Source organism: Eschrichtius robustus, chromosome 6 (assembly GCF_028021215.1).
Source record: "Eschrichtius robustus isolate mEscRob2 chromosome 6, mEscRob2.pri, whole genome shotgun sequence".
Classification (NCBI taxonomy): Eukaryota; Metazoa; Chordata; class Mammalia; order Artiodactyla; family Eschrichtiidae; genus Eschrichtius; species Eschrichtius robustus.
Window position 1 is genome coordinate 92,142,373 of NC_090829.1, and position 27,269 is coordinate 92,169,641.

The 27,269-nt window shown below is 37.6% G+C and overlaps 1 protein-coding gene across 13 annotated transcripts in view; it reads right to left on the bottom strand.

Moving 5' to 3' along the window:
- The window catches only part of BBX (BBX high mobility group box domain containing), a 280,074-nt gene that overhangs the window by 186,342 nt on the left and 66,463 nt on the right, over nt 1-27,269 (bottom strand). The window contains exon 1 of one of the 13 annotated variants that reach the window (XM_068546803.1): nt 17,715-17,736. The exons of 9 other annotated variants lie outside the window; for them this stretch is intronic. The gene's annotated coding sequence lies outside the window, so the exon portion shown is untranslated. Of the gene's footprint in view, nt 1-17,299; nt 17,345-17,714; nt 17,737-27,269 lie in introns of those variants that run through there. 3 more of the 13 variants (XM_068546798.1, XM_068546797.1, XM_068546802.1) reach the window with 3 other exon arrangements.

Below are 27,269 nucleotides of genomic sequence, written 5' to 3' on the forward strand. Positions count from 1 at the left end.
GAGGGATATTTTTCTTTCTGTAGAGCTTTTCTACCTCTGTGTTATTATTTGGCCATTTTCCCCAAAACATTTAACTTGTAATAGTCTGGATTTTCAAATCACCCATATAGAACATTTCTTCTAGCTTTGCTTGTTAAATAGATTAGCATCCCTAAACTTAAAAAAATGTTTTTAAATTCTTCACAGAAAATAAAAGTATTGATTATATAATATGTAGCCTATTTTACTAATGATTATGTCTCAGCTTGTATTCCGAATATGTAATACGGCTTATGTATAAGTAAAAATCCCCTTTTCTTATAATTTGCCTCTGTAGCTCAAGAACTAAGGCTGCTAACACAGCACATACAATTTGACTTAATTTATCTAAATGCACAGTTGTAAATGGTGGATAAAAAGCACTTATTATATGCCAGAAGCTATTCTAAATGCTATTAAATATTAACCATTTAATCCTCACATCAGCCTAGGAGGTAGGTACTATTATCCCCATTTTACAGACATATACAGGTAAGGAAAGGTTAAGGAACTTTCTCAAAAACACACATCATCAACGGCAGAGCCACGACTGAACCCCGGCAGCAGTCTGGCTTCTGATCCTATGCTCTTAACCATGAGCCTATACTGGTTCTCCTAATCTATATTTATTTCACTAAGTACTATGGGTAGGAGAAAGACCATGTGCTTTGGAATTAGAGTTATTAAGCCCCTTATATCTGTATGATTTAACCATTCTAAATCCGTTTTTCTCATGTGCATAATGGGGATAAATGGGTTGCATTTTTATTTTTATGAATATTAAATAAAAACATGAATAAAAAACACCCTGTGTAATGCTGACCCATAATCAATATTTATTCGTGTTTTATCTTTTCCCCAAAGGCAGATTTTTATTAATGCCAATGAAGCTTAAGCTTCAGAGTCCTTCACTTTCGCAGCCCAACCCAAGAACAATGTGCCTAATTTCATATTCATAACTTGTCTTCCTTTTCTTAAAGAGGGCCTCCAAATTGTATGACCCTCAGACACCAACAAAACCTGGACCTACCTCTGCTCTTTCCATTAATTATTTCAACACTAAAGCAAGCCCAATGGGTTCCAGTCTGGGTAAGAGGGAGTAAATATACTCCACCTTGTCTGTCCCACTAAATGTAGCTATAAAACCTGGACAGAATATATGCCACAGCTATTTAAGCAGCAGGAAAATAATGGAAGAACAACAAATTCTGAAGTACCATCTTCTCCATCCTCTCATGTGCTGGACTTCTAGCATTTATATGGTAGCAGAGAGAGGCAGCAAAAACAAGAACGAACAGGAACAAAAAATCTGAGTAAGGGGAAACTTCATCTCTGATTGGAGGACCATTGGTTCCAAGAGGGTGGGGCAAACCCACCTCTTTATCCTCCCACCACTTACTCCCAGACACGGGTACAATCACGGGACGTGCACAGCAGACCATGGTAACTAAAGCCCCAGCTTTCCAACCAGAGAATCAAAATGAAAAGTGGGGAACTTCCCTGGCAGTCCAGTGGTTAAGACTTCGCCTTCCAATGCCGGGGGTGCGGGTTCAATCCCTGGTCAGGGAGCTAAGACCCCACATGCCTCAGGGCCAAAAAACCAAAACATAAAACAGAAGCAATATTGTAGCAAATTCAATAAAGACTTAAAAAAAAAATGGAAGTGGGAGATGGTAAAGAGGAGTTCTTTATTAACTCTTGGTCTCATCCCAAGCTACACATGCATGGATCTGATCCTAAGCAGTACACAGGGATACTGAGAACTGAACTACTGGATAGAGCACAGCTCAATTCTCAGATTGGCCACTGGGTGGCAAATAAGGAGACAAATCCAAATAACACTGAAAAGGCTTTAAAAACAGAACTGACCTAGAAAACAATTCACAGATATCCAGCTTGAACTTGAATCCTGAACTTAACTGAATCAATTTCCTACTAAAACTAAAATATCACAATTTTCCATAGACTTTATAAAAAACCTGGAGTCTCATAACAATCAAAATGTCCAGGATAAAACCCAAAGTTAGTCAGCATATGAAGAAATAAGAAAAATCTCAACTTGCATAGGAAAAGATAATCAACAGACCCCAATTCTGAAACAATGCAGATGTCAAAATTATTTGACAAAGATTTTTAAAATGCTCCAACAAGTGAAGGCAAATACTCTTGAAGATGACAAAAAAAAAAAAGAAAGGACTTAAAGGTGGTACAGTGCTCTGGAAAAGTTTGGATATTCCTCATATAAATATGTGCTTACGATATAAACGTGCAATCCTACTTACTCCTAGGTATTAACCCAGGAGAAATCAATGCATATGTTCACACAAAAATCTCTACATGAATGCTTATAGTGGCTTTATTCATGATTGCCATAAACTGGAAACAACCTGATGGGTAAATAGATAAACTCTAATACATATATAATGGAATACCACTCAGCAGAAAAAAAGAATGGGCTATTGATGCAACAACTTGGGTGAACCTCAGGTACTACAGCAAGTGAAAAAAGCCAGTCTCAAAAGATTCAATTTATATCACAATTTATATATTCAATTTATTTCTGCTGAATACCACTCAGCAGAAAAAAAGAATGGGCTATTGATGCAACAACTTCGGTGAACCTCAGGTACTACAGTAAGTGAAAAAAGCCAGTCTCAAAAGATTCAATTTATATCACATGCTCCAAAAGACAAAACTATTGTAATGAAGAAAAAGCAGTGTTGGCAGGAGTTGGGGTTGGGAGAAGGGTATGACTACAAATAACATAAGAAAAGTTGGAGGGGGAGGAGTGGAACTTTATAAATGTGAACATTGAACTGTACATAAGATCTATTCATGTTTTAAATAAATAGTTATACACACCAAAAGCCAATTTTATTGCCAGTTAATCTAAAAAGTTTAATAAACAAAAAGTTTTAAGCCCAAAGTTTAAAAAAAATAATAAATTGCTGGAGTATTTATGAATAAAAGCATTTGTAAGAGATGAGTAGTATCAATTTACTGATTGAAAGGACATTTGGCCCATTGCCCTAAAACCCAGTGGAATCAACTAAACAGCATCAGAACTGAAAATGACTTAGAAGGTGTAATCTTACCCAATATGCTTCCTGTTCTATTGTATACACAAAACCAAGACCAAAATAGCACATGGAACGAAAATCAAAAACACTGTGTCACTGTCAGTTACCAGGCATCAACTCAGGCCTTCAAACTGAAGGATATCCAAATTACCTGAGGTAAGAATCTCTCTGTCTTTGGAAGACCCATTCCAATGTTAATAATTCCACCTGGAAATTCCAAGCTATGTTCTCCATAATACCATCTTTGCAGTGTTTTCATCTTTTCTACCACATTAAGAAACAGGTGAGGAAATTTTACTTCCAGAAAGGTGGTACAAACATACTTATCCCTAATGCTCTCACTAAATACAACTAAACACACTAGACACTACATATCAAACAATCATAAGAAGACTCTGAAAGGAGGAAAAAACGGCAAGCTAGCTAGGGATTTCACAACCCAAGGAGCAACACAGTTTTGAGATCCCTGGCTCTTCTTTTCACCCTGTATGTCCGAGACTTGGAACTGAAGAAGCCAGCAACCCAGAAATGCCAATGAGGCGCAGACCAAAAAGTCCCAACAAAGGCCAGCTCTCTCCAGCCAAAGGACCAGGAAAGCCTAGCAAGACAGAAAATTTTTAGACAATAACTGTACTACCTGAGACAAACATGACACAAAAAACTATGGTCCCCAACACCCACAATGGAGTAGTGTCATAGAAGGTGGGATTTTCATCCTATCAGACAGTAACAAGTCCAAGTCCTCCCTCTCCCCCTCCATATAGAGGGTCAATGGAGATCATGTGCAGACATAAACTTGCACCTCCCACCTAGCAGTAATAATGTTTCTCTCTCTTTCCCCACTTGGGTGGTATCAGAAGAGGCCTAGTGAAGACACATCAGGATTTTGACCACTGTCCAGCAGTAAAGAGGCCACCACTGACCCTGACCCCTGGTGTCAGTGGAGGCCATGCGTAAAGCAGTAATGAGACACTCCTGACCCTTCCAGCTGCAGTGGTATCCTCAGAGGCCTAGTGACGAATGGGACCTCCCACCTCTGCCCAGAAGTACCAAGGAGTCCCTCTCTACCTTGGATGTCAACGGAGGCCAAGTGGGGAAAACTAGACTTCTCTTCCAACCTGGCAGTAATAAGATGGTGCCATTCCTCCCCCCTGCTACAGCAGTGTCAGAGGAAGTCACCCAAAACAGGAGGCTTATGTAAGATCCAAAGATTCACAAGATAATGCCCAAAATATCCAGGTTTCAATTGAAAGTCACTTCACATACCAAAAGCAAGACTGTCTCAACTTGAATGAAAAAAAAAAACCAAAACCAATTAACAGATGATAAATTAAAGATGAGATGTTAAAATTATCTGACAAATATTTTGAAGCAGCCATTATTAAAAAAATGTTTCAATGAGCAGCTGCAAACATACCTGAAACAAATGAAAACATAAAATGTCTCAGCAAATAAAAAGAAGATATAAAAAAGAACCAAATGGAAATTTTGGAACTGAGAATCACAATAACCAAAATTTAAAACTTAAAGAATGGGCACAAAGGCAGAGTGGAGGGGACAGAGGAAAGGATCAGTGAATTAGAAAAGAAAACAATAGATATTATGCAAGTGGAAAAAAAGAAAGAAAATTTTCTAAAAATTCTAAACAGAGCCTCAGGGATCTATGAAACAATAACAAAAGTTTAAAATCCATGTTATTGTAATCCAGGAAGGAAGGACAAACAAGGGCAAGGCTTAGAAAGCGCTCAAACAAATAATGGTTGAAAACTTTCCAAATCTGGCAAGCAACATATACCAAGACACATCATAATCAAACTAGAAACCATGGAGATGAGAAGACAGTGGCAATTTTTCAAGTGCTTAAAGAACAGAACTGTCAACCGAGAATCCTATACCCAGTGAAAATACCCCTCAGGAAGGAAATGAAAATAAAGACATTATCGGATGCAGGAAAACTCAAGAGAATTCTCACCAATAGACCTAACCAAAAAGAGCAGCTAAAGAAATTTAATAAACAAAAAGGAAAAAACAAAAGAAGGAACCTCAGAATATAAGGAAGAAAAAAGAACATAAGCAAAAATATGGGTAAATACAATATGCTTTCCTTCTTCTCTTGACTTTTCTAAATTATTTTTGATGGTTTTAACAAATTATAACAGTGTCTAATACAGTTCCAAATGTATGTAAAGTATTTAAGACACTGTATTATAAATGCAGGAAGTAAAGGGACATAAAGAAAGTGGAAGTAAATGTACTAACTAAAAAGCCAGATTGGCAGGGGGTTAAAAAACATGATCTAACTATATGCTACAAAAAACTCACTTCAAATATAGTGACATAGGTAGGTCAAAGTAAAAGAATGTAAATGGCATATCCTGTAAACATTAATCAAAATAAAGCAAGAATGCTATATTAATCAGAAAAGTAGACTTCAAAGAAAATCACCAGACACAGGGAGAGGGACATTAAGGGCCTCATGATAAAAGGGCCATACCACCAAGAAGATAGAGCAATCCTATAATATGTATGTACTAATAACAGATCTATAAAATATGTAAAATAAAAACCTATCGAACTGATATGAGAGTGTGAGATGTCAACAAACCTCTCTCAGGAATTGACTGAATGACTAGAGAGAAAATCAGAAAGAATATACAAGATCTCAACAACATCATCTACAGGATCTAATCAACATTTATAGAACACTTGACCCAACAACAGCAGAATACACATTCTTGTTCAAGTGCCCAAGGAATACATACCAAGAAAGACTATACGCTAGGCTATAAAACAAGTTCATCAACAAATTTAAAGAAATTAAAATCTTAGGAGTGTGTCCTCTGATCACAATAGAATCAAATTAGAAGTCATTAACAGAAAGATAACAGGAAAACTCCTTAACTCTTGAAAACTAACAATATACTTATACATAATCCATGAATCAAAAGTCTCAAGGGAAATTTTTTAAAAACACATTGAACTAAAGGAAAATGAAAATACAGCCTAACAAAATTTGTGGAAACTAGCAAAAGCTGTGCTGAGAGGGGAGTCTGTAGCACTCAATGCTTTCTTTTGGAAAAGAAAATCTTCCAAATCAGTCATTTAAACTCCCACCTCAAGAACCTTGAAAAAGATCCAAATAAACCCAAACAAGTAGAAATTAAGGAAATAATAAAGAGAAGAAATCAATGAAATTAAAAATAAAAAAATGATTTTGGTATTACCTTGATACCAAAACCAGACAAAGATAGTACCAAAAAGGAAAACTATACAACAATATCCCTCATTAGCACCGATGCAAGAATCCTTAATGAAATATTAGCAAATAGAATTCAACAATATATAAAAAGAATTATATAGCATAACCAGAGATTTATTTCAGGAATGCAAGGATAGTTCAATATTCAAAAATCAATTAACACAATCCACCACATTAACTGGTAAAAAGAGAAATATCATATGATCATATCAATTGATTCAGAAAAAGTACTCAACAAAATTAAACATCCATTCATGATAAAAATTTTCAGTAAGAGGAATTGAGGAAAATTTCTTCAATTTGATGAAGAGCATCTAAAAATAACGTATAGCTAACATTATAACACTAAAATATTGAATGCCTTTTTCCTAAGATCAGGAACAATGCAAAAATATCCACTCTCATTACTCTTATTATATAGTGCTGGTAGTTCTGCCAGCACAGTTAATCAAGGAAAGGAATAAAAGGCATATAATCCTGAAAAGAAGAAATAAAACCATCCCTATTTGCAGATGACATGATTGTCTATATGGAAAATTCCAAGGAATCTATGAAAGCAATTTCTAAAATGAGTACGTGACTCATAAGGTCATAAGTTAAACATACAAAAATCAATTATATTTTTATTTATGAGCAATGAACATATGGCCATCAAAATTAACGTTTTTATATACTAGAAGTAAACATGTAGACACCAAAATTAAAAATACAATAAATACCATTGGACTTCCCTGGCGGTCCAGTGGTTAAGACTCTGCACTTCTAATGCAGGGGGCACGGGTTCTATCCCTGGCCGGGGAACTAAGATCCCACATGCCACATGGCGCGGCCAAAAAACTAAATAAAAATAAAAATGTAATACCATTTACAGTAGTTTTTAAAATGAAGGAATTAATTGTAAATCTAATAAAAACATGTCCAACACATGGATGCTGAAAAGTACAAAATGCTGATGAAAAAAAATCAAAGGTCTAAATAAATGAAGAGATACACTGTGTTCAAGAAATGGAAGACTTAACATAATAAAAATGTAAATTCTCCCCAAACTGATATACAGATTTAACACAATTCCTTTAAAAAAAAATTTCAAGCAGGATTTTTGAAGATGCAGTAGAGACAGACAAGAAAGCAAGATTTTTGAAGATGCAGTAGAGACAGACAAGATTAGTCTAGACTTTATATAGAAAGGCAAGCAACTAGAATAGCTAAAACAATTTTGAAAAAGAAGAATGAAATCAGTCTATCTGATTTCAAGACCTAATATATAGCTACAGTAATAATTAAGAATGCATGATATTGCTGGAGGAGCAGACACAATAGATCAATGAAACAGAATAGAGAACCAGAAATAGACCCATATAAATATGCCTATATCTTATTTTTGACCAAGGCACAAAAGCAACTCAATAGAGGAAGGTTAGCTTTTCAAACCAATGGTGCTGGAGCAACTGGACATCCATAGGTCCATCCAAAGGACCTCAACCTAAGAAACACATCTTATACAAACATTAACTCACAATGAATCATGAACTTAAATGTCAAACACAAAACTATAAAGAGAAAAAAAAAAAAGTCTTCAGAATGTAGAGCTAGGTAAAGAGTTCTCGGACTTGGACTTGACACCAAAAACACAATCCATAAAAGGAAAAAGTGATAAACTGAACTCCAGCAAAATTCAAAACTTTTGCACTGCCAAAAACCCTATAAAGAAGACGAAAAGGTAAGATATAGATTGGGAAAAAATACATGCCAACCACATATCTGACAACTATTATCTAGAATACATAAAGAACTCTCAAAACACAACAGTAAAAAAAACAAACAATCCAATTAGAAAATGAACAAAATTCATGAAAAGACATTTTACCACAGAGTATACAGTTGACCCTTAAACAACACAGGGGTTAGGGGTGCCAACCCGCTTTCCCCACCACACAATCAAAAATTGTGTGTGACTTTACTGTCGACCCTCCGTGGTTTCAACCAACCACAGATCGTGTAGTACTGTGTTAACATATTTACTGAAAAATATCCATATTTCAGTGGACCTGCACAGTTCAAACCTATATTGAGTCAACTGTATTGATACACACAACTTGCATGAATCTCCAGAGAATTATGCTGAATGAAAAAAAGTCAATCTCAAAAGACTACGTACCATACAACCTTATTTCTATAACATTCCTAAAGTGACAAAATTACAGAAATGGGAAACAGATTAGCGGTTGCAAGCAATTATAAAGCGGGAGAGGGCAAGAGGGAAGTGGATGTGACAATAAAAAGGGCAACATGAGGGATCCTCGAGGTGATGGAAACGTTCTACATATTGTCTGTATATATGCTGATACTCTGGCTGTGATATTTTACCATAGTTTTGCAAAAAGTTATCACTGGGGGGAACATGAATAAAAGGTACATGGGATTTCTCCATATAATTTTTGATAACTGCACATGAATTGACAATTATCTTGAAATTAAAAGTTTAGTTAAAAAATTATACAGCAATACTGATTCCACAACAACAACAGCAAACAAAAAGCAGGTGAGAAGTGTGTACTTCTTCATGTTCTCATTCCTTGGGGTAAGAGTCTCCTTGCAAAGCCTTGGACTAGGATTACCAAGTCAAATTTACTCTCACTCTACATTCCTCCTTAGCTAACAATCATTCATTCTGGAGGCTTCAATTACCTTATGCCATTCCTCTCTTCAGAAGTCCAGCCAACAGATCTGCTTCTCTTGGGGCTGTCCCTGTTTCGGTAGTTGTCACTATATCATCAATGCATCAGATGTTACTGTTAATGTGTGGTTTCCCTGTCTCACTCTCACACATCTAGTCAACCATAAAACACCGTTAATTCAAGTTTCTAAATACACGGTAAATCAGTCCATTTCTTCTCATCTTCACTGCCACCTCCTGGTCTAAGCTATGACTATAACAATCTCTTGACTGACTTCTTCATCCCCATTTGTGCCTCCCTCAAAAGCATCCCTCCTGTAGCAACCAAACTGATCTTTACAAAACGTAAATATAAACCCCTCACTCTCTAGCCGAAAATCTTTCAATGTTATCCACTGTGCTTGCAGTAATCTCATCAAAGCACACAAGGTACCACATATTCTGGTTTCCACCTCAATGATGGCACCCTTCTCGCTCTTTTCTAAAATCCAGTCATACTATTCTTCTAGTTTCTCCTAGACATCCTGCTCTTTCTCACCTCAGGGCCTCTGCATTCCCTCCCACCACTCCCAGCCCAATCTACCTAATTTTCTACTCATCAGATCTTATCTATCACTTCCTCCAAGACAGGTTTTCCTGAACCCTCAGATGAGGATAGGTCCCTTATTGAATAATGAAAGAGATACCTATACAGTACTGTACAACTTCAAATAAATCTAATTAAAGTGTTTTAATAAAAAGAATCAAATAATTCTAAGATTCATGCAGGGATAGTATCTAAGGTATAAATAATATGTTTCAATTCACAAGTCATACATATTTGCTTTGGTGATTTACTTAGGTTAATTTAGACCTACTTGATAAAGACACTTAACATCCATTTTCTTTGGAATTTTCTAAATATGAAATACAATAATAATAATAATACAATAATAATAATTCTCCTAGTAAGCAGCTTTGTCATTCATAGTCAAATCTGTGACCGTGATCTCAGATTTCTAGCCTGCAGAACTGTGAGAAATAAATGTTTGTTGTTTACAAGCCACCCAGTCTGTGATACTTTGTCATAGCACCTTGAATTGACTAAGACAGAAAATTGGTACTCAAAGTGTGGTGCTGCTATAACAAATACCTAAAAATGTGAAGTGGCTTTGGAACTGAGAGTAATGGGTAGAGGCTGGAAGAGTTTTGAAGTGCATGCTAGAAAAAGCCTACATTACAGTGAACAGACCATTAAAAGCTATTCTAGTGAGGGCTCAAAAGAAGAAGAGCTGCAGAGAAAGCCTCAGTCTTCCTAAAGAACACCTAAGTGGCCTTGACAGAATGTTGGTGGAAAGATGGACAGTGAAGGCCATTCTGATGAGGTCTCCGATGGAAATGAGGAACATGTTATTGGAAACTGAAGGAAAGGCTATCCTTGTTAAAAAGCAGCAAAGAACGTGCCTATATCTGCGCTCATGTCCTAGTATTTTGTGGAAAATAGAACTTGTGGTTCTATCTTGTGCAAGATAGAAATATCCAACAAAACTGGCTATTTGGCTGAACCTTTTTCTAAGCGAAGTGTTGAAGGTCCCATGTGGCTTCCCTCGAATGTTATAGTAAAACGTGAAGAAGAAAGAGATGACTTAAAGACAGAATTTGTAATCAAAAGGGAAGCAGAAATTTAAAATTTGGGAAACTCTAAGCTTATCCATATTACAAAAAATAAGCAAGCATGTGTGGGAGAGACCACTAAGGGTGTGGCCAAAAGACCTTTCGATGAGAAGATGAGTATATGTATGAACCAGGGATTTAATCAGCCACCCCAGCAAGAAAACTGCAATTTGAACCCGAGGGGAAGGAGACCTGAACAAATGAAGGTTGGCTGTCAGACTTCTTGAAATTCATAGAAGGGAACCATAGAGCTATTCTGCTTCAAACGTGTGATATTCAGCACAAGGTAATTCAGAGATCATCAGGGCTTCCGGCTCAGTTTCAAAAGTGGGGAGGGCATAACAGGGGTTTCAACAGGCCAAAAGACTCCCACCCAAAGCCATGGGAGCCAGACCCCTCCCCGGCAGAGCTGTGGGGAAGTGGCTATCTTCATCTAGATTTCAAGGGAAGGAGCCACTTGGAGCTAGAGGCACAAGACCCAAGCAGAAGGCACCACAGCAAGGGCAAGGCCACCACAGAGACCTCCACTAGGGCAGTGCCCAGAAGAGCTGTGAGGGTGGGGCTGCAGGTCCCTGCAACTCCAAACCAGCAGAGCTGCAGGTGTACCATTCCCGCCCGGGAGAGAGGCTGCGGGACTGCACCCAGCAAAGCCCTGGGGGCAGGGACGCTCTAGTGTGTCCAGAAAGTGGGGCTCCTGCCCCAGTGGGCCTGGCAGGCAGAGCATCACGTTAAAGAAGATTATTCTTGAGCCTTAAGATTTGATACTGTTTGCCCTGTTGGGTTCTGACTTGCTTAGGAACTATCACCCCCTTGTTTCCTATTTCTCCTTCTTAGAATGGGAGTGTTTAACCTTATGCCTGTACTACCCTTACAATCTGGAAGCACATGATTTGCTTGATTTCACAGGTTCACAGCTAAAGGGGAATTTGTCTCAGGATGAACCATCCCTTGAGTCTTACCCATACCTGATACAGATGATATTTAGATGAGACTTTTGAGTCAATCCTGGAACCAGTTAAGATGCTGGGGCTACTGGGATGGTGTGAGTGCCTTCTGCACGTAACAAGTTCATGAATTCTGGGGGGCCAGCTGCAGAATGCTCTGGTCTAAATGCTTGTGTCCCACCCCCGCAAATACATGTGTTGAAATCCTAATACCCAACGTGATAGTATTAGGAGGTGGGGCGTTTGTAAGGTGCTTAGGTCATGAGGATGGAGTCTGCATGAACGGGATGACTGCCCTTTAATTGTCCATTCTGTCATGTGAGGATACAAGAAGTCTGGGATCCAGAAGAGGGCCTTCACCTGGCCAGGCTGACACCCTGATCTCAGGCTTCCAACCTCCAGGACTATGAGAAATAAATGTTTTTTTGTTTATAAGCCACTCAGTCTGTGGTAGTTTGTTACAGCAACCTGAACAGACTAAGACAGACTTACTCACTACGAATAATTTAGCAACCAGTGCACTATTTTCTTGCAATTTTTCTTTGCCATTTTATGGGCTTTAAGGGCAACTTCATACATACACACACACATACACACACACACACACACTTTGTTAGAGGTGTTAAGTTTACTGTGTAAAAAGCAACACGTGGTTTGTAAATAAATACTAAAAATTGAACCTAAAATTTAGGTTTCTTTCTAAAGTATTCTTTCTAAAGTTTGATAAGTTCGACTTAGTTTCTTAATGATAAAAACAATAACACCAGAAAAAGACATAGGAAAATGACTGTTGGGATGTGCCATGTAAAAAGAAATTTGTTTGAAGCTTTAGAAAATGTCTATACGCACTTTCTGAATAGTACCTTAGAGAGGTTAGGGCTTTAGATCTTTACATTTTAAAATTCTACAAGAAGTATTGAATGTGTATTTCCCAATTTCATGTTTATTTTCCAATATCCCATGTTGATTTAAAATTACATATGGACACTCTGTACTGAGTACTACTCTAGAATTAACTAATTCCACTAGTAATCATACCTTCATCTATTTGTCATATTACAGTTTTCAGCTGTGCTTCTGTATAGTTCATGTACACATGGTTCATAGTTCTGTATACATTTATATCTTCATTTCCTGTTAAAAACATCTAGTTAAAAGCATCATTATGAAGCATAAAAATGAATGGGTCATGAGAATGGATTTCAGAATATAAGATAAGAATAGCCATGTAAAAATACAACCACTATTAATTGATGTAAAATATGCTTACAAAATAGGAAATAGAACTTGGGACTACTGGGTTTTGCAAAAGAAGCAAGGAACACTCTAAAAGTGCAGCTTCACGGGTATTAGTGTTCATATTTTGCCAGCCTCAGGTTAATAAAACTGGGCTGTTTCCAAACTGTGAAGGAGGACATACACTCAAACCTGTATTAACCAAAAAGCTGGAGGAGTAGCTGGGTTTGACTGACTAAATTTACTTATAAGGCCTTTTTATTTCAACTACTGCTATTGAAAAACTTTCTAAAATGTATTAAGGAATACTTCCTTGCTTTAGTAAGTACCGTATAGTGAATATAATTAAATCAGAAGTGACTGACTGCAAGTCTTATCATACATTAGGGTCAGCCTTGTGAGCATCAGTCTTCACTGGACCCTAACGAAGATGTGCACATTTAGGCTAAATGTATACAGACTGGCCCTAGGCTATTCATTCTTCGGGAGCTCATCTTTTTTTAAAAAAAAAAAACTGAATTGTTTAAAATCGATATTTTAAGGAAAGGCGCTTATTTTCTTCTAAGTCAAAAACCAGGAAAAATAAACCTGGTTATCTGAGCTTTTACTATATCACTGGAGCTTTTCTAAAGTAATAGGTACTCTTGAAAAATCTGTTCCATTTCAACATTTTTAAGGAAATAAATGCCCAAGGGCAAAGCTGGGGGAAAAGAAAGGTAAAATCCAATTCCTATATAGAGAAGAAAACAATATTGAAGAAAGCTGCGCAATATCCAGGTATTTACTAAGTATTTACTATGTACTAAGTATGCTTAGGTACTAAGTACTCTGCTAAGCACTATGGCTACAGGAAGCCTTTTGTGCCTGGGCCTCAGTTTCTTCATCTGCAAAATTAAAAGTCGAGCTATATATGCCTCTCGTTTAATATATAAAAACTTCCCATGCTGTGATTCATTATGAACAAAGTGATAGTACTCTACTATGACCCACTGCATGTATGTATGGGGGTCAGGGGGTGGTGAAATAACTTTCCAAGGGGGCTAGGATGCCCAAACTCCTAAGAATACTATTCTCTACAATTAATTTAGGAATGCTGGCTAGTCATTTTATTCCTCTTTTATTGCTTTGGGCAGAACAGTAAATTAAGAACAAATAAAGAGCTGATTGGTCTATGTGTTATGGGATTAAATACTAAATATCCCAAACGAGACAGTGAAGCATCCGTGGAGGCCTTACTTCCTTTCAGTTTTCTTTGAAGTCTTATCCTAAAAGACAAATGGCATCAGCACTTGCGGTTTGATCCACAGAGCACTGGAGTGAACATGAGCAGGGCTGGATTTGGGTTCTAGCCTTGACAGTAGCAAACTGTGTGATCTTAGACAAGTCACCTGCTCATCTGCAAAATATTTTCTTCTATTTCCGTCATTAAACAAGAAAGCCGGGGCTTCCCTGGTGGCACAGTGGTTGAGAGTCTGCCTGCTAATGCAGGGGACACGGGTTCGAGCCCTGGTCTGGGAAGATCCCATGTGCCACGGAGCAACTAGGCCCGTGAGCCACAACTACTGAGCCTGAGCGTCTGGAGCCTGTGCTCCGCAACAAGAGAGGCCGCGAGAGTGAGAGGCCCACGCACCGCGATGAAGAGTGGCCCCCGCTTGCCGCAGCTAGAGAAAGCCCTCGCACAGAAACGAAGACCCAACACGAGGAGCCAAAAATAAATAAATAAATTAATTAATTAATTAAAAACAAACAAACAAAAAAACAAGAAAGCCATGACAAATTCAATGTATTTCCTTTTAAAATAAAGATATTACACAAATAGTTCAGGAGAATGCCCTGGATGTATTTTGATTTTGGAAAGCATTTGACCTAGTATTGAATACAAACATTAAGACAGACTGCACAGTCAAATGGGTTCTTAACTTTGAACAGCAAGCTCTGAGTAATGAACCAGAAGAAATGCTGAAAAGATGGACTGAATTAACAAGATTAAATTTAACTGTAGATTCTAAATGAATGGCCTAGATCACTCTTTAAAATCGCTACTATATGCATATAATAAACTTCTGGCTTTCAGTTTGGATACATCACTCTCCCTGTGTGGAATAACTGATTCATTGGGTTTTCTTCTTATGTTTCCCAAGTATAAATGCAAACCCTGGTACTACAGTGAAAAAGAATTCACCAAGCATGGAGTAGAGGAGACCTGACTTAAGTACGGTTCATGTGAAAAAGAACTAAGCTTGAGCTGACTTCGAGCTCAACATGAGTCAACAGTGTGATATGACTGCCAAAAAAGTTAACGTAAGCTTAGCCACCAACAACAGAAGTGTAGTGTCCAGAACAAGAGAGTTGCAGCTTTACTGTATTCTCTGCATGCTGTGCTGGACACCACACTTCTAGAATGATAGGCTCCATCCCCAGGACACCCTACTTAGGAGTGATACTGACAAAACAAGCGCAATTCCATGACAGGAAGTGACCAGAATGGGAAAGGACCTAGAAAACAAGCCCTCGAGACTGAAAAAAACTAAGACTAATTCTCCTGGAAAAGCTAAGTCTTGGGGGAGAGATACTGAATATCTGATGAGCTGCTGGTGCCAAAGTTCAGACCTAATAGGACACATAGCAAAGCAGATTTGCTGTCATACAAACAGTACCCAAAACAGAATAGGCTGCTTCAGCATTGAGGACATTCAGGTAATGCAACTGTTGTCAACTCTGGCTACACATTAGAAAACACCTGGGAACAGTTTTAAATCTATCAATGCCCAGGCCCCACCCGTGACCAATTAAATCAGAATCCCTGGGATTGGGCCTGGGCAATGGTAGGTATTAAAAACTTTCCAGGGGCTTCCCTGGTGGCGCAGTGGTTGAGAGTCTGCCTGCCAATGCAGGGGACACGGGTTCGAGCCCTGGTCTGGGAAGATCCCACATGCCGCGGACCAACTAGGCCCGTGAGCCACAACTACTGAGCCTGCGCGTCTGGAACCTGTGCTCCGCAACAAGAGAGGCCGCGACAGTGAGAGGCCCGCGCACCGCGATGAAGAGTGGCCCCCGCTTGCCGCAACTAGAGGAAGCCCTCGCACAGAAACGAAGACCCAACACAGCCAAAAATAAATTAATTAATTAATTTAAAAAAAAAAAAAGCTTTCCAGGGGTTTCTAGCATGCAGCTACACTTAGGAATGACCAAGGTAAATACAGTGAGGGTGGATACCTGTCTGTGTGTGGCATAGTGTAGAGGGGATTCCTTCTCAGAAGCCTGCATTAGATTTACCTTGTTAACATTACCCTCTATGATCATGAAGATTAGCTCTCTTTGTAAATATCTGAGAAGAAATCAAGTTTAAATGGCACAGTCTCTTAAAAGGAAGAATTTAGGTCGAGTTATAATAGCTAGCCTATTCTATTCGTGAATAACTGCTTTCAGTGATTTAAGCATTACCATCTTTGAGGAAAAGGACAACAGTATCGGCATGTTTATATGTTGATAAATTTAAACAATTTAATTCCAAAGTTTGTAAGATAAATTTAAAATATGCTAACATTCAAGAGCTCTCAAGTTAATTTCATGATAAAATAATTCTTAAAATCAAGCAGAAGCTCCTTTGTAGTTTGAATGGTCCTGCCACTAGTAGCTTATCAGCTGTACATAATAAAATGTTATATTTTCCTACTTTAAATATTTTCTAAAATGTTTTATAACATAATAGCCTGGACCAATATACAGTCCTCCGTATTTCCTCCAGTGTTGGTTATATTCTTATTCTTAATCCTACTCTTCTGACCACTGAATAGAGGCATTTATACACATTTCCTAATCCCCTTTGAAAAAGATACATCCAGAGCCTTCTGGCCTTAATATAGGTCAGGCAACCACTGTAGTGGGTGGGGTTATGAGTCTAAATTTTAGTGACCCCTCCAGATTTTTCCACTTACATATAACACACCCTCTAAACTTTAAAACTTTCACTTTAGGTTACGGTAAATCATCAACCATTTCCTTTTACTTTTGCCATCTGTCAATGCAAAAAGCTCCAAATGAATCTGAAGCTTCTTCTAGGCTACTCAAAGTCTCTCTCATTAATCTTTGTCATGTGGTTCTAAATAACGAGAGAGATACAGTGAGAGAGATATTAAACAAGATCATCTTGTTTACAGACAACCACCTCCAAAAGAGCCTGGAATAACGCCGTGGATTTGACTAGATGGATTCAGGGTGAAGGAGCTTTTCAGGAGTCCTGATGTGGGGACCAAGCATACAGTTAACATTTTACCAAGAGCTGGCTAACTGTACCACGTTCCAAGTAACGACTGCCCTTTCCATATCAAAACACTAGAAAGAATTACGACCTTACAACCATCCGAGCAGCTGCTGGGTGGACAGTCTGCTCCACAGCCAACAGTCACCTTTCCATTTTTCAAGCACATACCTCTCACAGAAATGTTTTCAGTGCAGCAGTCTACAGAGCTGGTTATAACACCGGCACGATGTGACAACAAAATTCATGATGATTTTGCTTTTTTAGCCTGCCCCTTTTTAAAAAAAATTCTTCCCTCCCCCTTCATCCCCCAAAGAAAACCAAACCAACGATACTTCCACAAAACCTGACTCAGACTTATGAATATAATGCTTTCAGTGAAAGCAGACCAGCTTTATAGGAGAACAGCTTTCATGAGAAGCAGGAAGCTGATCTGAGCAGCAGAGAGCAGGGATGGGGCGGAGCAGAAAGGAACTGAGCTGGGGGGGAGCGAGCACAGACCGTCCAGGCTGCTTCTAGTTACTTATCGACAGTTTCAGCTTATAGCACAGATTTATGAACAGGGTGAGCATCGGTCCTGCCGTACCTTTTCTTTCTTTTACGAATCTCTGTCAATCTGGTAAACTATCACACGGGATAGTGAGGCCTTACAGCCTCGCCAGAGCCCAGTTGCAGGGAAATGATGTAAGCTTCCCACCTCCCACCAGCCCCTGCTCTGCCAATCCACCTCTACTCTGACCTGTTAACATCCCCTCCTTCCCCCAGTGCCACTGCCCAGGGGCGCCCCGGGCCCCAGGCTCGCCTAGCTGTGTCCTACTGTGCAGCAGAAAGTATTTGCCTGGGGATAAGGAGCATTTTTGTTTTGAGAAAAGTCTTCAATGAAAAAAGTAAATGCCTCTCTATTTAAACAATAATGCTGAGTTGACAAAAGCTAGTTCCCAGTCGCCAGGAGAAATAATATTAAATAGGACGGAGGTAAAGAATGCAATTTAGCAAAAGGCAGCAGAAAAGTGTGATGCAGCAATGGGTATAATAATAGAAGTTAGGAGACACCGGTTCTCCTATTCTAATACCACCTCGATGACCTTGAACAATTGGCTTAATCTCTCTGGTTTCATTTTCTGTAAAGGGAAAGAGTTAACGTAAATTACATCTGAGGTCTCTTGTAGTAATTTTATGAACTGATATGCAAAAGAGACAAAGCAGGGGAAAAAAGTAATCTGACTGTGGCCAACTGTTTGTTGTTTACTCAAAATTGCACACAACTCCTTACACTGAGCTATTTAAAATACGCTTTGCCAAGGTGCTAGTAAATGTGAGTAGGACTAGCAAAAGATGTGTAGGAAAAAAAGTGACAGGCAATTTGAGTGTTAATCCTGACCTGGAGAATTTATAGAGAATTAGGATTGTGAAGATTCATTCTCAGGAAAAGACAATTTATAAACAGATGCTTAGAAGCAATTAAGACTTTTAACATTAGCCTAGACAACATAAACTATTTACCTTGGCCAGCACTGTTCTAAGTTTACAGGACAAGTGTGTGTGCGCGCGCACACACACACATCGGGGGAGAATTTTTTTTAAATTAAGAGCCCACTGGTTACTAGGACAACAGTCTTCAAATTAGGATAGGCAAACTCCTACAAGTGCATAAGACTTTCTAAGGGGTATGAAGGGTATGCAGGCACATAGATGGTAAATCAATTTCCAGATCAACCTTTGTAAGTACACTTATCTGCCTGAGAATGCCCCTAGAGAGCAGGTTCACCTGTCCCATCCCCCCTTTTCCTATCCCCCCTCTCCCACTTTACAAAATCAAGGCACACAGTCACTCATCACAAATTTCACTCTGGGGCATTGCTCATGGTAGGAAAAAACCTCTGAGCAGGACATAAGGGTACAATTAGAAATACTGGTAGCGAAAAAGTGTGTGGCCCTAACTCTTGCAACTCAGGTGGTTTTGCCAATTTTTTGCTTGGAATAAAATTGGAGGAGGACCTAATTTGGTTGTCAGCTGATAAATCATCAAAGACAATTTTAAATGATAGAGCACTGTGGTTTTGAATATAACTGAGGAGGAGTTCAAAGAACTGAGTGACACTGCTGTAATAATACTCTCATCCTCGTCAACATATTTATGTAAACAAAATTTCAGTGTATATATTAAAATGAAGGAAAAGTATGCTGAACTCTTTCTGCAGTGAGTAATATTCACGTGCTGATATATGAACTAACTAGAAGAAAAGTACCAGTAACGCACTGAGATAAATTTCCAGTAAAATAATATTTTTCTCTAATATTATTTATCAAAATTTGTAATTCACATGTTATTTTGATCAACTGTGTACTAATAATCACTGTAATAACTTAAATATCACTTAAAGTCTTGTGATCACAATAAATTAACTTTTGTCACCAGAAGTACCATAGGGTGATCAAAAATAGATTTTTTAAATGTAATAATACATAAGGATAAAATTTAGTGGGAAAAGTATAATAATAAAGACTTCAAGGAGAAAAATTAACACTAAAATTTGACTGTTAAAGAGTAGTTTGTAAATGGATAGTGGTAGGTAAATATTAAACAGCTATGGTATTTAATTCAAGTAAATACATTTTAAAAGGCTATACCAATTTTATTAAGAAATGTCAACATTTACAATCAATGACGATTATATCATTAGCAAATGATTACACCTATGACAAAATTTTTAAATGTCATTGAAGAAATATATGACAGAATCCAATAGTTTTCAAAATTCTTTTACTACAGCAAAAATGTTGAAAGACTGGTGAGCCCTTCTTCCAGTCCAGAGCACCTTTCAACTGTTACTAAGAGTTTAAAATAAATAAATAATTTTTTTTTTTAAAAAAAAGGACAGCAATCTAGAACCTCAAGAAATGAGCCACATGGAGCAACTAAGTTTTCCAGTTACCTGTGGTTATATTCTTTGAGTACCACAACAGTTTTGTCTCCTAATCTTAATCTATTACAAATGAAAATCTTCTCAAAATGGGGAACTTCTGAGACCACACCAACATGATTTAACCGTTTATTAGTGTTTCCCAGACAATTATTACTAACACCAATCCTGCAAAGTATTCATATAATGCCCCCAAGGCTTTTGCTGCTCCTCGTGTTTGGCATTTTGCATTTCTGCCAGCAAGCAGGGGATGTGGGTTCAATTCCTGGCCCACCAATCACGAGCTGCCAGCCCCTAAGCCAAGGTGCTGAAACACCCTGAGCTACACCTTTCTTCCCTATAAAAATAAGTTCATCTCATTTTCTTAAACTATCTCACAAAACTGAGATGAGTTCACAGAAGTGAACATGCTTTACTTTAAAACTCCATACGGAGAAAACTTAGGTTCTCACTACTGAGTGCCTGCATGAAGCTCCCCTCTCCATTCTAATTGTGGAAATCAGCCAAAAAGCTAACTAAATCTGTTTAATTCTGATAAAAATGGTTTAAGTAAGGGATGGGTGTCTTCTATAAAATACATACATCAACTTAGTGACATTTATTTCCAGAGGTCATATGGGTTCTGGATCACTGATACTGATGGATGGCTGAGTAACATATAGAAAGATGTAACTCTATATATGTCCCATCCAAAACCTCAATCTGCTGATATAACAAAAGATTCATGGAAAAGAGAGGCCTAACATTTTTAAGATGTGATGCTCATTCACCTTAGTACCAAGCCTATCACCCTCCCAACCACCAATATACAAATACATGTTGCTTTTATTAATTATCTGCTCACTAAATGTTTTTTATTATTATGGTGTTTGGTAGTCCAAAACTTCAGTTCCCAAGCTACTGTGCCCTACTGTGCCCTGTGCTGAGTGCCCTAGAACCTTAGGTTCATTCCCAGAAGCACAAAATAAACCTTTCACTTTCAAAAGTAGCAAATAAAATTCAAATAACATCGAAGGGGAGATAAGGTTTTAAAGAGTTAACTGATACTACCTGTTCTATTTAAAATGTTCATATGGTAAGCTTACTCTATTCCATGAATTATTATGTGGTTACTATTATTACAGTCTCACTTGACCCTTGAAGCAATTCTAATATTATTTCCAGGCTACTGATTGTGAAACTGAACCTCAAAAGTATTGAAGTGATTTGCTCAACATCACAAATGAAAGCCAGAACTAGAACTCAATCCTGCAGATGGATGGTCCAGCAAAGTTTGCTGGTACATGTACTTGCCCCACTGAAACTGCTGGTATAATCAACAAAAACTGCAGTGAGAAGCTATGGCAGCATTCCTGCTCTTTTCTGTGTTTCCCACGGGGCATCATGGTTTTAGTCCAAAAAGCAGGCATTTTGGAATAGCAGAGATCAGAGTTTGAATCCAGACCATGTGACTTGGGCGAGTTATTTAACTTTTCTAAGGCTCAATTTCCTCAGATGTAAAAGGTATTAAACAGCACCCAAGTATAAGGTTGCTGTGGGGATTAAAAGGGATAGTGTTCTTAGCACCATGCCAGCAACAAACTTGAGTTTACTAAATAATGATAACTAACATTTTTGAGCTCCATTATGTGATGTGTCTTAATTCATCTAATTTTCCTAATAATTCTATGGCACAGTACATACTATTATTATCACTCCTAGAGAGGTAAGGCAATCTGCCTAGGGCCACAGAACTAAGAAGGGAAAGAGATGGCCTGAGGCTCAGAAGCCTGACTCCAGGGCTCACACTCTCAACTACCGTATAATACTGCTGCCTCTTTAGAGATGAGTATAATGATAGCACCTTTAGTCTCACCCCCATCTCCATCATCCACCTTCTCTATAGTTAGCCTGGAGGGCCTTAGGTCTATGAAGCACCCCAGCGATGAGACATAAAGAGCTGGGAATCTAAGTGACACTGACAGAAGTAAGGGCTTCAGGGAAGAAGTCAAGAAGGAAGTTGGTCCCTGGAAGAGAATAATGTGCAACAGAATGGAGAAACTAAATGGAGGCCTGAAATTGGGAACCTGAAAAAATATCTGCTACTAGATGGGGGACAGGGTCGGGGGACTCAGCCCAAGAAAAATAAACTTATATTTTAAAAATCTAATTAGGTGCCTAAAGGAAAACTATAAAAGAAAAATTGCAAAAACCTGGCCTGTGATATAATTTGGGGTTTACTCCCTATCTATTTAATAATTGTTATCTGACCCTGGGGGAAAATGTGATCATTTTAATCAGCTCTCACTGATGACCTGATACAGGCACAATGAAAAGCATTTACCTCTGAAAGTATCAGGGCCCAGCAAAATGTCCCTTTCAACTACTGAACTGCAATTCTATTCCACTGGCAAGTCTTCAATCTCATGCTCATGCCATGTTATTGCTGAGTTCCTGTGGATAACTGTGTTTTGGGCTTTTAATCTACATTATTTTCCTCTGTGCCTTCTGTCTAAATCTAAAACCTGGTTTTTTTCACTTAAAGGGACTGCTGGATATCTCAGTTTACCTATTTCCCTCAGGCAGAGTTAGGCTGCATTCCATGTGTTCCCAAAAGCTCTGCATGTGCCACTATTACAGCATGGCTGACTCTCATTTGTGACTAAAGATCTCATTACCCTGTGAGAGCCCACAGAAAAGAATCCACGTTTTGCTCATCTTCACAACCCCAGCATCTAGTACACTGTGTTGCACTCAATAAATGTTGAAAGATCAGCTGCAAGTTTTCAAGCCTGTTTTTCGTCTCCTTCAAGGTTTCCTTTGCCACTATCTCTTTAGATAGTGATAATCTTGGATCACCAAAAGTGATTAGGATTTAGAGGATTAGTGATTACTTCTCTGGCAACTGGCTGGGGAAATAAAAAGGAAACAATTCTGGGTTGATGCTTCAGTACCCACTTTCCTGAATATGTCCAGATCCCGTTTTCAGACAAAAGATATGCCTTAGGGTCATGATCACTTAAAATTTTTTGACTAGCTCAAGGGGCTTTGTTTACCCCATAATATCCAGCAAAGTGCCTAGCACAAGGTCAGTGTCAGATAAACACTTTTTATATTGGTTAACTGATTGCTGCTATTGGAAGTGCCATAGGCCAAATGCAGAAGATCCCTGAACTACCAACAAGGGTGTTAAAAGATTTAGCAAAACACCAGTTAGTCTCTAATTTCAGATAATTAGCTTTTTAGAAATGTGAAACTATGATTAAATATAGTCAGACAATAAAAATTCCCCAAAATATCATACTTCTATTTTTTCCATATGGAGGTCTTTGAAAAGTATAGTGCTAAGAGAACTTCCTAACCCTGATCTGGAAAAAAACACTCTCTCATAAACTATATGGCACAAATTAACAGAAACTGTTGGTCTTTTAAGGTATGTGTAATAGGAAGGAGACTCGGGATCAGTGAACAAGTAATACTCCTGCAATTCCCCAAATCTGATTCTATTTTGATAAATCTAAACATACCTATTTGAAAAAGTTACTGGGGGGGGGGGGGGGGAATAGTTCTGAAAGTTGCACGTGCCCCTTTTGTTAATAAAGCCTGAGCTTGTGCATACTGGTAAATATAGCAAAATAAACAAACTTTAAAGTAAAACTTTAGGTTGTATGCAAAGATCTATCTTTAAATGTTTCAAGTTCCCCTAAGATTTCCTTGCATTATTAGCCTTCAAGAGACATTAAGGCTGAGCATTCTGTTCAAAGCTAAGGCAGCTATTATACTAAAAATCATCTTAAGATATTTTTAAAAATCAGCAATCTCTCAGAGAACACCTGGTGATCTTAACAAACCTTTTTTTTAACCCAAGACATTAAGATAAAAAAAAAAAAAAAAAGTATAGTATAGTAAGTAGATTACATTTTACAGGCCCATAGGCTTATAAGTTTTCCCAAATGTCAAACTCATACTATACTGAGAGATTATTAACTTTGTGATGGAATTAATCTCTTTAATATAAAGCCACAGTCATAGCTACCATATAATCAAAATTAAGTTATATATACAATGCCAAAAAAATTCAAAGTAATATTTCTTTGTGTCATAATGATTATAAAGGCTAAATGGTATATATTCACCAGTAAGTTACAGATTCTCCTCACCACATACATTCAAAATATTCTTTTATTATCTTCATGAAATCTTAATAAGAACATTTTAATTACCTAAAGTATTCTGCTCAAGGAAATATTTCTATTAGTATTAAGACGCTTTAAAATAAATAGAATGTTACTAGGTATGGGATTTGTGTCCTCCTTTTAACTGCGTGCTATTACTAACAGGTGTAACATTCATTGATTTTTTTTTTCTTTTTTAAATTTTTTTTAAATTTTATTTTTTTATTGAAGTATAGTTGATTTACAATGTTGTGCTCATCTCTGCTGTACAGCAAAGTGACTCAGTTATACACATATAGACGTTCTTTTTTTATATTCTTTTCCATTATGGTTTATCATAGGATACTGAATATAGTTCCCTGTGCTATACAGTAGAACCTTGCTGTTTATCCATCCTATATATAATAGTTTACATCTGCTAATCCCACACTCCCAGTCCTTCCCTCCCCTATCCTGCTCCACCTTGGCAACCACAAGTCTGTTCTCTATGTCTGTGAGTCTGTTTCTGTTTTCTAGATAGGTTCATTTGTGCCATATTTTATATTACACATATAAGCGATATCATATGGTATTTGTCTTTCTCCTTCTGACTTACTTCACTTAGTATGATAAACTCTAGTTGCATCCATGTTGCTGCAAATGGCATTATTTCATTCTTTTTTATGGCTGAGTAGTATTCCATTGTATATATGTACCACATCTTTATCCATTCATCTCTTGATGGACATTTAGGTTGTTTCCATGTTTTGGCTATTGTGAATAGTGCTGCCATGAACATAGGGGTGCATGTATCTTTTTGAATTATAGTTTTGTCTGGGTATATACCCAGGAGTGGGATTGCTGGATCATATGGTAATTCTATTTTTAGTTTTCTGAGGAACGTCCACACTGTTTTCCACAGTGGCTGCACCAACTTACATTCCTACCAACAGTGTAAGAGGGTTCCCTTTTCTCCACATCCTCTCCAGCATTTGTTATTTGTAGACTTTTTAATGATGGCCATGCTGACTGGTGTGAGATGGTACCTCACTGAAGTTTTGATTTGTATTTCTCTAATAGTTAGTGATGGTGAACATCTTTTCATGTGTCTACTGGCCATCTGTATGTCTTTGGAGAAATGTCTATAAGGTCTTTTGCCCATTTTTTGATTGGGTTGTTTTTTTGTTGTTGTTGAGCTGTAGGAGCTGTTTGTATATTTTGATGAACATTCATTAATTTTTATAGTTCCTTATAAAACAAGTAAATCATATTTAGTAGAAATATATTTTCTCCAATCAGATTACATATATTATTTATTTGCATGTTTTTTAACCTGATAACTTTTCCAGAGAAAAGCTGTTTTTCTATTATCCTCTAACATCTCTCTAGCTCTATGAGGTCTCAGGTTTGAAAGTCATAATTTGTCAATGTTTTAGCAAGTCCCTTGATACACAGATATCTAAGATGGGTCTACAATACACAAGGTTTTACTGATGGAAATTTAGCAAGCATATTTTACAATATATTTTCACTTAATAGAAAAACCACTGAGGTAAACATTATTTCCATTTTACAGAGAAAGACAGTAAGCTCCGTAGAGGCCAAGCAACTCACATACTAAATAAGCTTTAAAAGGAAAGATTTGAATTAGGTTTTATTTCTTGAAATCAGGTGCTTTTAGCATATACTGGAAAGTTTAAAAATACATTTGTTCTTCAATGAAGAATAAAATTTGGGGGAGCAGGGAATTCCACATGCTTCTCAAATGCCTCCTGCTTCTCCTCCCCTTTAAAGCAGCTGTTTCTGCATCATAAACCAAGTCTTTCTAAACCTCTTTTATTGAACTTGCACTGCTCCCCGAATTCTCTAGCTATTGTTTTAATCTCTTTCATTATTTTTATAACTTTTTTCACTGTCCTATGAAAAATGAAGAATGTTATCTAAGTTTGGTTTTTTGTTTGTTATTTTTTAGATAGGCATTATAGTTTTAAAAGGAAAAAAGGCTTCTTCTAGAACTTACAAGCACCAAGGAGAAGGGAAATATACCTTGAAAGCTAATGACGTGATTCTACACTCAATCTATGATTCTGTCCTTAAGACTGGGGGGGAAAAAACCCATCCAGAATGGCATTAACCTTTAGGAAACTGGCCACTTCCCAAGAGTGGATAATGCGTGGAAGCTGGAGGTATTATGGGTTGTGTTAAGGAGGCAAGGTCACAAAACGTCAGTAACTAAGTTTCCGGCAATACCGGGGCACGCAAAGTTGTGACTTCTCTTGAAACCACACACAGCCTGTGCTTTTATTGATGAGTGGAACCCCTGACCTCACACTCCCGAACAGCTTAATTCCTACTATCTGTCCCAAACCCCAAGTGCTGGTTGTAGGCCCACTGGCATGGCTTTTTATGATAGACTAAGTATCAGGTAAATAAGCTCTCAGATGTGAAACACAGCCCGACACGGTCACTGCAAGAGGGATTCATCTATGTAGGTAGGAAGTGCTCTGGATAAAGGTTAAACTCTAAAATGATTTAAAGAAATAAGAGAGGGAGTGGTAAAATAAGAGAGATGAAGATTTAGAAAACTGAAATACAATAGATACATGTATATGAACATACATAAATAATTTTGTTTATAATATAACACATATATCTAATTATTTCACTCATAAAATCTTCATGCTTAAAGCTGATACACCCTTACTGGTCCCACGGAATGGTTATTTATAAAAATATTTTCAGAAGTGTTTACAAGAAATACTTCCTATTTGAAACTGTAAAACTCATATTGTACTTGTGAAGTAATATATTCCTGGGAAAAAATGAAAGGATTTAAGATCTGTAGAAAGGATGAAGGGACCAAATTACACCCCAAAATGTTGGAAAGCACTAAAACAAGGGCATAAAGGAACTAATCAAAATTCATGGAGCACAAGGCAAAATTTCCAGCCAACTGTGAAAATCACACTTTTGAAACAAATTTTGTTTTGCTAGATATTGTCCTTTCTTTAAATACATCTATGTGCCTTTTTTGTGATTAAGAAGGCCAAAATTCTCAAAGCAGGCATAAAGAAATTCTGAGAT